This window comes from Budorcas taxicolor, chromosome 25 (assembly GCF_023091745.1).
Source record: "Budorcas taxicolor isolate Tak-1 chromosome 25, Takin1.1, whole genome shotgun sequence".
Lineage (NCBI taxonomy): Eukaryota > Metazoa > Chordata > Mammalia > Artiodactyla > Bovidae > Budorcas > Budorcas taxicolor.
The window spans coordinates 40,358,558-40,368,943 of record NC_068934.1 but is presented as its reverse complement, the minus strand read 5'-3'; the positions used below and the strand labels follow the sequence as shown (position 1 = coordinate 40,368,943).

Below are 10,386 nucleotides of genomic sequence, written 5' to 3'. Positions count from 1 at the left end.
CGGGAAGAAAGCTGTCAGGCTAAGAGAATCAAAGAAGAGAGAAGGGGAAGTGTGAGGGTGTCGAAGTGGGAGCCGATGGCTTCTGAGTTCTTGGGTCCAGTCCCTGAGATCTTTGGATCTGCTCCAGTTCCTGCATCCCAGATCCCCAGTGTCTTTTCAATAAGTCTCTCCTTTCTTGAAGCCAATTGGAGTTGGGATCCTTTTACTTGTGGTTCAGACTTGATTCTAGATCCTTCCAATTATGATGCACCTCCCCAACCCAAACAGAAGCAACCATTTCTATTAGCTCTATTGAGATGAAATCCTTTATTCTTTCCTGAGGACAGGGCTTGCATAGCACCAAACGCAGTTCACGAGCCATCTCTGGGTGGGAGTGCCCTACCTGTGAGAGTGTCTTTGGAGTGGGCCTGAGTGATTCCTGAAGCAGCCCAGCATTTACACTGAGGGAGCCTGGCCAATCTTGTTTTCACTCCGATTGAAAACTGAAATATGCTCTCAGGAAGATGTCACCCAGGACCCAGGTCTCTGAGGGGCTCATGTACTCTGTGCCCCCATTAAAGGTTATAAAGCGGATGTCTTTAGAAACTTGAGGGAGACAGAAATACACAGCAGTCAGCATAAGCACTTACCTGCCACCCCCCTCAGTATCCAGAGCAGAGAGCTTTCCCATTTTTTCCCCTTCTTTGGGAAGAATCAAGTGGCTCATAGTAGCTGCAGAAGTGAGGGTATAGGAACAGAAGGGCCAAAACCTGCGGTTGCCATGAGAGATGAGTGTGGGGAGGGGAGGATTGGGAGTTTGGGATTATCAGATGTGAACTAATATTTGATATTTAAATAACAAAGTCCTACTGTATAGCACAGGTAACTATATTCAGTATCCCATGATAAACTAATGGAAAAGAATATGAAAAAGAGTAGGTATATATTTATATATATATGTAAAACCGAGTGACAGGTTTAGAGCAGAAATTAACACAACATTGTAAATCAGCTCTACTTCAAAGTATTTTTTTTTAAATACCTGTGGCAGATTCATGTTGATGTATGGCAAAACCAATACAATATTGTAAAGTAATTAACCTCCAATTAAAATAAGTAAATTTATATTAAAAAAAGAAAAAGAATGGCCTATAGCTCCCCATCACACTCTGCTGTTTCTTTCCTTCTGACTCCTGCTCCCTTGTTTTTTCCACAGGGAATACCTAGTCTTCTCCTCATTGCCCACAACCCATTCTTTTTCTAAAAAAATTTTAATTTTGTATTGGAGGATAGCCAATTAACAGTATTGCGATAGTTTCAGGTGGACAACAATGGGACTCAGCCATACGTATACATGTATCCATTCTCCCCCAAACTCCCCTCCCATCCAGGCTGCCCCATAACACTGGGCAGGGCTCCCTGAGCTACACAGTAGGTGGCTGTTGGTTACCCATCGTAAATAGCGTTGTCACAATGCACTCTTTATACTGCTCTCAGGCCGTCTAGGAAACTTTCTGGTCCTACACTCACATTATTTGGCTACTCCAGGCTGGGTTGGGTGACTTACCCTGGTGCTCCCTTGGTCTGTAGCCCTCCTCACCCCTAATCTGCCCCCAGACACCTTTGCACAGCCCCCGTGGGTACCATAGAATCCATTATAGACTTGCCTCAACCCAAGCTGGCTTCCTCTTCCTTCCATGAGGCTGGGGGTTTAGAATAACTGCAATTCCCTCTCTTCCTCAAAGTCTCATTTGAGCCCATCAGCCTGCTCTGAACTTCCACAGGGGGCTGACATGAAGCCTCCACCTTGTGCTGGGGCTGAGCAGTCACTGCTCCTTTATTCACCGTAGCATCCAGCCTCCCCACAGAGGGGTTGGTACCCCAACTCACAGGGTGCAACGCTGCAGTGAAGTTCTAGCATAAGCACGTAATTTATGATCTCAATCTGGACGCTTTCGTGTTGGGAAGGGGAGATTGTTAATCACTATGGTGGCACAGCACACTGGGACTGTCCCCAGCCATCCTTCTTGTCACTTGTTCTATTTCAGGGGTTGCTAGAGCTGACTTTCCATTGAGGTCTGAGGTCTCTGGTTGAACTGAAGCTCTGGGAAACCTGAGGCCCTTAGTGTTCCCCTCTCCTTGTGACTCCCACCATGCCAGCATGGAGTGGTGTCTCCACATTTAGTTCAGGAGGATGGATGTCCCAGACTGCCCTTTACTCTCACATGGCTCGTTTTGTGGGAGGCGCTGGCCCAGCCACAGGGACTCAGCTGCATCTGAGGTGCAGCAATGAGGTGACCAGGCCCGAAGAGGGTGCCCTCCTCCTAGCAGGAGCCCAAGGGTTCTTGTAAGTCTGAGATTTGGGAACCAGCCCCCTGGGTTGTCCCCTCACCTTCTGGATGTAGTATTTACGGGACATTGGGAAGTCCATGCCATTCATGGTGAAGAAACTGGGAGGCAGGATCATGGTGCTATTACACAAAATCAATCGCTATAAAAGAAAGCAGGAGAGAGGTTGACCCAGGTGATTCTTGGTGTGTAGGGAGCACAAGAAGACTCTGTGGCATGACCCTTCACCTGCTCATTTTGGAGTGGGCTGGGGTTGATGCTCCTCTGGATGCTTCTGACTATGTCAGTTGGGCCAAACAAAAATTGCCTGACAAGATCCAAAATGGCCTGACATCTGCCGGAACAAGCAATCACTTTTTTGTTCACGGAGATGTGGAGAGACAGAGGGACAAAGCAGGCACTAGGGACACTCTGGAGATCCCCCATCACCATCCCTTCCTTGACTCTCTCCTGAACAGCTCTTCAGCCTCTTGCCCTGACTCTGTTTTCCTTTTCTCTGGTCACATCATCTTTTTGACTTCCTTTCAGTTCTTGCAGGCACCAGGCTCAGGGCCTGGGCTTGTGCTGGCGACATTTGTAGAAGAACCACATCACCTTTGTTTAGGAAATTTCTCCTTATCTTCCAGGTTAATTGTCACTATGTCAGGAAAGTCTTCCCCCCAGACTAGATCAGGCTTCTGTTCTAGATCAGAGTCTCTGTAGACTCTTCCCCAGGTCTAGCATGTACCAAGATGGTAATTCACTGTGTGTGAACTTCATTTCATGTCCTTTCATGCATGTCTGCCTCACTAGATGTGATGGCAAGTTGGATCCTCAGTGCCTCCCTCAAGTGCCCAGCATACCAGGTGATGCACAATGTATGTCTGTTGAATGAATGAATGAGGAACACCCAGAGACCTGTATCTGTGCCTCACCAAAGATGGGTTGGCCCATACAGTGAAGATGCAGGTCTCTAGGACAGCAGATGGTCAGAGTGGGGGTGGGGGAGACTCAGGCTGCCCTGGGAGAGTTTGTCTCCCAGCACCGCCCCCTCACCCGGCTCAGACCCTGAGGCCCCTGCCAGGGGAGCATGAGCAGACCCAGGGGCCTCCAAAGAGCAGGGAAGCTGTGGCCTGAGGGCATCACAGAGAACCCCCATCAATTATTGCTCCTTGTTTTCAGGCCACTCCTGGACCCCCGCTTCCTGACTCAGTCACAGCCCCCACCCCACTGTGTGCCCAGTTTGGGTGGTAAGTAGCCCTGTTCAGGTGGGGTGTCTCTTTTTATGCGTTGCTCTTAGGTCTCAAGACTGCAGCCAAATTCTCTTCACTGCTGGGTAACTTCTCTCTGAGGAGACCAGTTTTCCCAGTTTTTCAGGACTTTCTCAGTTTTTCAACTGGCAATTCTGTGTACTGAGAACACTGTAGGTCCTGGGTGGCCCTGCTCAGTAGGTCATCTTCACACAATCCTGTTCAGGTTGGTGAAATACCCCCTGATCCTCTTTTCACCACACTATAGGGTCCTCTAACCAGGCTCTCCACCTCACAGCACAGGGGTGCAGCCCTCCCCCAGCTGCCCAGGCCTCTCTGGACCCTTTCAGGATCCTGGTGACAGGCCTGATCAGGAGCTCTGGGGCAAATGAACCCATCGGTGTTGTGTGTTCCTTTGTGTATGTTTGCCTGCATTTGTGTGTCTCTGTGTGTTTATCTGTTTGCCTATGTATGTGTTTATATGTGTCTCTGTATCTGTTTTTATGTGTGTGTGTGGAGCATATGTCTGTGTGTGACTATGAGCGCATTTGTGTGTGTAAGAAAAGGAGTATGTCAAGGCTGTATATTGTCACTCTGCTTATTTAACTTATATGCAGAGTACATCACACGAAATGCCAGGCTGGATGAAGCACAAGCTGGAATCAAGATTGCTGGGAGAAATATCAATAACCTCAGATATGCAGATGACACCACCCTTATGGCAGAAAGTGAAGAAGAACTAAAGAGCTTCTTGATGAAAGTGAAAGAAGAGAGTGAAAAAGTTGGCTTAAAACTCAACATTCAGAAAACGAAGATCATGGCATCTGGTTCCATCACTTCATGGGAAATAGATGAGGAAACATTGGAAACAGTGACAGACTTTATTTTCTTGGGCTCCAAAATCACCGCAGATAGTGACTGCAGCCATGAAATTAAGAGACGCTTACTCCTTGGAAGAAAAGTTATGACCAACCTAGACAACATATTAAAGAGCAGAGACATTACTTTTCCGACAAGTTCCGTCTAGTCAAGGCTACGGTTTTTCCAGTAGTCATATATGGATGTGAGAGTTGGACTATAAAGAAAGCTGAGCACTGAAGTATTGATTCTTTTGAACTGTGGTGTTGGAGAAGACTCTTGAGAGTCCCCTGGACTTCAAGGAGATCCAACTAGTCCATCTTAAAGAAGATCAGTCCTGGGCGTTCACTGGAAGGACTGATGTTGAAGCTGAAACTCCAGTACTTTGGCCACCTGATGGGAAGAGCTGACTCATTTGAAAAGACTCTGATGCTGGGAAAGATTGAGGGCAGGAGGAGAAGGGGATGACAGAGGATGAGATGGTGGATGGCATCACAAACTCAATGGACATTAGTTTGGGTAAACTCTGGGAGTTGGTGATGGACAGGGAGGTCTGGCGTGCTGCAGTCCATGGGGTCGCAAAGAGTCAGACACGACTGAGCGACTGAACTGAACTGAACTGTATGTATCCATGTGCATGTGTGGGAGGATCATTTGGGGTGGCCCTCAGGAGAGGCTTACCGGTCCACGGTTATCTGCCATAAGCAGGCTTGGGTCACCAGTACCCACTTGAGAGCTCCCTTGTGGTAGGCATGGTCCACCCCACCAAGCATCAGCAAGCTGCTCTTCTGTGGACAGCTGAAGAGAGAAGGAAGAAGGGGCTCACTGGAGGAGAGTAACACCAGGCACTGTCTGAGGACTGTGCTTCTTCACCCATCAGAGGCACTACTACCGTCTCCATTTTACACATGCGGAAACGGATGCTTGGAGAGCTTGAGTACCTGACCAGGGTCGGTCCCCATCTAATGAGTGTCACAGAAGAGGTTTGAAGCTGGGCAACCTGGTTCCAACCAGGCCTGGTTCTGACCCCCCATCCTTCTGAAGAGGGCCTGGACCTTTCCAGCCACCTGAATGCTCAGATATACCCTCAGAGGACTCTCTGCTGGAGGGGTCGGGCTTCCTCCTTGTCTAGCCTGTCATTTTTCAGGAAAGCTGATGTCTGAGGGAGCTAAGAATATGGGTTCAGGCTCAGCCAGGGTTGGCTTCTCTTGCTTGTGACCTGTGCTGTCTATGGGACTTCAAGCTGAGCAGGCTGCCCACCTCCACTATCCCTGTCTTGAAATTGCTAATGTGTTTCAAACAAGGGGTTTCACATTTTCATTTTGCGCTGGCTCTTGTAAATTCTGTAGCTCGTCGTGGGTTCCCAGTGAATTGTTAGTGAGGAAGGAAACATTCCCAGCATCCCTCTCCTTCCATCCATATCAAATTCATCAGCAAATCCTGTTGCCTTTTGCTTCAATATCCTGACATCTTCTATTGCTTTCCCTATTACCTCCACCTCCCTGGACAAAACTGCACCCTTGGACCCATGAGCATGGTTGTGTTCCAATGAAACCATATTGATAAAAACCCAGTGATGGGGCCAGATGTGATCCTGGGGCAGTAGTTCTCCTAGGCTAGACCATCTGACAGGAATATTCTGGATGAGGTAGTCTTTAATTTTTCATGCAATTGAAAGCATCTTACAGTTAATTTGGAGAGAGGACTTGTCTAGCTCAGACTTACCTGCTTATGAAAAAGGCAAAGACAGGCTCAGAAATGATTCCGTTTTTATTCAGGTTGTCGAAGATGGGGGTGGTCCTATGGATGGCGAGGCTGGGGTAGGCTAAGCCCACGATGCCATCATAAGATGCGTGTTCCAAGGCTCCATTGAGGTGATTCATGCTGAGGACAAATGTCTGTGACTTGGCAATAAGTCGCCCGATCTGAGAGAGGAGAGTGTGCCCACATAAAGTTTGGGAAGTGGGACTAGAACTGGGCTGTGGGACTGTAGATGCCATTAGCACTCTAGAGAACTGAATCCTCAGTTGATCTCAGCTGGGGACATCAAGCTGGGACAGGAATTTGGGTTCCATTTGTGTGGGGCCATGCATCTTAGCAATACCTGCTTATCCTGCAAACAGCATGTGAGTGAGTCAAATCGGTCTCATGTCTTCTGTACAGGTGGGGCAACCAAACTCAGGACAGGACTGAATGGTTCCCCTCTGAGGATACTATGAATAGAGAGCAGACTAGTTTTCTTTTTGGGAACACTATGATCTGATGACAAACAGGAACTGAATTCATTGCACTGGAGTGTGGATCCTGCATCTGCCCAGGCAGACAGAAGCCCATTATACAATGTCTATGGCTGGGTTGTATGGCAAAACCAATACAATATTGTAAAGTAATTAACTTCCAATTAAAATAAATAAATTTATATTTATAAAACAAAAAAAATAAAAAGAAAATTCTTCCTGGATATCAGGCTTTTGGGTACGTGCACACCTGTGTGTGAGTGCCTGTGTGTGTGTGAGAGAGAGACAGAGATCCAGACAGAGAAACACAGGGAGGGCATACTCAGGCACTTTGTGTGTGTGTGAGGGGCAGGCCATAGTTTTTATCAGTGTCAAAGGCCCCCTAGAGTGAGAACCCTTTTTAATCAGGCCCATATTACATCTGTGACCCCTGATTCCCCTGCCTGGATACCTGAAGCCCTGTGCTGCCCCAGGGGCCCCAGATCAGTTTTATCCTCTCCCCAAACCCACACCTACTTGAGTCCTGAAGGTCAGCGAAGCTCCACTGAAAAAATATGTGACCTTGGCAAGGCCCTCGCTCTGTGCACCTCATGTCCCTCGTCTTTATCCTGAGCTGATAATAGTACCTCCTGCCTGGGGATGTTGCAGGATGAAACAAGTTATTACCACGAAAGTGCCCTGTAGAGCCTGCGAATATACAAGGGGGTGCTTTATTGCCCCTTCTTCCTGCTCCAGCAAAATGAACGTTGGGTAATGGAGATGCAAGTCCACATCCCAAGCCCCTCTCTGGGGTTCATTGTTTTGGGAGTTTGTGTGTCAGCAGGGGAGCTGTCTCCCCAGGGACAGGGCCCTGCTGGGCAGGTGGCCAGCCACTAGGGGATTTTCAGAAAGTCCCTCCTAGCTGCATCTATTTTGCAGGCAGTGGTTGCTCCCAGGACGAGACCTGACTGAGCCCCTGGTTCCCACGTTACCCGAACAGTGTCAGTGGCAAGAACTCCCGTTATCCTTCCACATCCATAACGGAGGTTGATGTGTTTCCCATCACCGGACTGGAAGCTGCTGGACGCCTTAGGGTTGTATCTCAAGTGTTTACCTGCTGACACAAGAGGTGGGTATTTGTCAGGTGCCAGGGATGGAGTCGGGGGAGAGGGAGGACAAGATCGGTCGGGGGCTGGTACTCATAGCAGGAGGGACTTTAGCAGTAGATGGAGGAAACCCTCAAGTCAGATGAGCTGGTGTCAATGATGACTCGGAACTCCTGAGGGGGTGTTCCAATGGTGATGTTGATGACGTAGGCCATCTACAGGGGTCGGGGAGGGAGGTTAGGGAGGTTGGCTGCCTGGCTACCCTCCGTTCATAGCGTCCTGCCTCCCTCTGGGCATCCCAACGCCTGAAATCACTTTCCAATCGCGCTTCCTCACAGCCTCTGCTCAGAGGTCCCTTCATCTGAGAAGCTCTCCAGTCTCCTCTTTAAGGCCAACCTTATCACCTTCTTCTCCAGGTGGCCCTCCTAGTTCACCCCAGGCCACTCCTGCTAATCTCAGAGCATGCTCTGTCAACAACACGGAGATGGCCAATTTCTTGATATGTATTCAATTTTTGACTCTTTCTGGCTTGCCTATGCATTCTTGAACAAGAGATAAGCATCTCCCCCTCCTTTAAAAATGAAACAAAATAAACTTTCTGATAGTGTAATTTAGGGAAAGTTACTCTATTTCTTAAACCTCAGTTTCCCTGTCATTATCACGAACTTGTATTGTTACTGATTCCATGGAGTAACTGTGAGGCTTAAGACAATCTGCATACAGTACTCAGTATAGTATTGGGGGCACAGAGTAGGACTAATGTTTGTCTAAAAACTCAACAGCTGGAGGAGACTTTTATGAGAAGGCTTACACCATTAGTATCCTTCACAGTTGTGAGACATCATCACTCACTGTTGCCTAGAAAATTAGAGACTTACAGAAATTGTAGCAAAAAAAAAAAAAAAAAAAAAAGTACCTACAGTGTTAGACCTTTATGGAGTCACATGCATTAGGGGCTCAGTAAATGGGTGCCTTTTCTGGATCTGTGGGGGGTGAACTTTCTCTGCCTTGGGATTCACACTTGATTTGCAGTTGACGTTATCATTTGTTTGGCACATCTCACCATTCATCTTATATCAGTGGCTCACTTAGTTCAGAAAGAATAATCTCCCTGAAACTGATGCCACATTTTTGACCCAGAAATGGATGTTTACCTGCCAACTGGTCATTGCTGGGCCCAGTCATCACAGACCAAGATTTGAGGATGAGACTGCCTTCTCCTCTGGAAATGGGTTACTGTTCCCCACTGTTTCTTCCTCCTGCAGGAGCCCCAGCCCCAGCATCCCACCTGGCACCTCCAGATGAGCCCCAGTGCTAGGCCAGAGCCTCAGGGGGTGCTGTGGAGCACCATCCTCCCAACACGCTCACGTTCAAGATTTTCCTTAGGGGATGAGATGAGAACTTGTGGTCAAGAGTAAGTTTCCTGGGACAGGCTATAAGATTGTTCCTCCAGGAAATATTTTGGCTTGATTTCTTCCAAGACCACTTCTTGAAGTGTCTTCATCTTCATCATAGGGATTCTTTTACCAAGCATGGGGAAATGGAAGAGCCAATAACCAAGTATGAGTGTCATATCTGGCATTGTAATGGCACTGTGTATCTTCCAAGCCTTTTTATGAGTGTCATCTTTTATCAGAATGCCATGCAAAGACATGTCAAAGACCTAGGTCTGCATACAGGTTCTGTTGTGTAATCTTGGGTAAACCAGATGACCATTTGGAGCCTATGCAGATGAAGACACTGACACATACACACAGAAGAGGAGAGAGAGCAGAGAGAAGACCTAAAGCAAATGCAGGAGAAATGCTTTTCTGTAGCACCACACCTACAGCTGCACAGGTCATGCACTGAACAGTTCCAAGGAGTGCCGTCTTTATAGGTCATGATGTGACTGCTACTCCCAGAGTTATGCAACCCTGCAGTCCTGACCCGTGAACCTTGCCCTCCATGGTGCCCATGACAAGAATCTCATCAATCAGTGACAGCTGAAGTTTAAGGAGTGCCATCTTTATAGGTCATGATGTGACTGCTACTCCCAGAGTTATGCAACCCTGTAAGCCTGCCCCATGAACGATGCCCTTGACAAGATTCTCATCAATCAGTGAAAGCTGAAGTTTAAGACTGCCAGGGAATGATTACATTCTCTTCTAATCCTGATGGGTGGAAGAATAAGAGGACGAAAAGAGAAATCCCAGAAAGAGAGATGATGCCACTTACAGTCCCTGTACTTACATGACTATGCACTCTGAGAGGGCCACCAGCCTGAGGAGCACAAGCCACTTCATGCATCTTTCCTGGGTCCAAGGATTCAGGCAAGTTTGGGTTCTTAGCATACAGTGGTGGCCAAGAGCTCCTATATATGTTCTGACCTGACATGATTGTCCCCTTTAGGCTACTAATGGATCTGATAAAGAATACCAAACTCTTGATAAAATCTTTATCTCTATCAGTTTCTGTGGACATTAGATTAGACAATTCTCAGAATACAGAGATTTCTACTGCAACTTGTTCTTTGAGGCTGAATGAAAAATTAAACTAAACAAAGAATGGGGAGACTCTTGCCAGCTTGGAGACAAAACACTGCTAATAATATGATAAAAGTATATGCTGGGGCCATGCTAGACATTTGTGATCTCACATGGTATTCCT

At 47.5% G+C, this 10,386-nt stretch overlaps 1 pseudogene; it reads right to left on the bottom strand.

The window, feature by feature from the left end:
- Window positions 1–435: 435 nt before the first annotated feature.
- On the bottom strand, window positions 436–10,022 carry LOC128069198 (pregnancy-associated glycoprotein 2-like; annotated as a pseudogene).
- Between the last annotated feature and the right edge of the window lie 364 nt (window positions 10,023–10,386).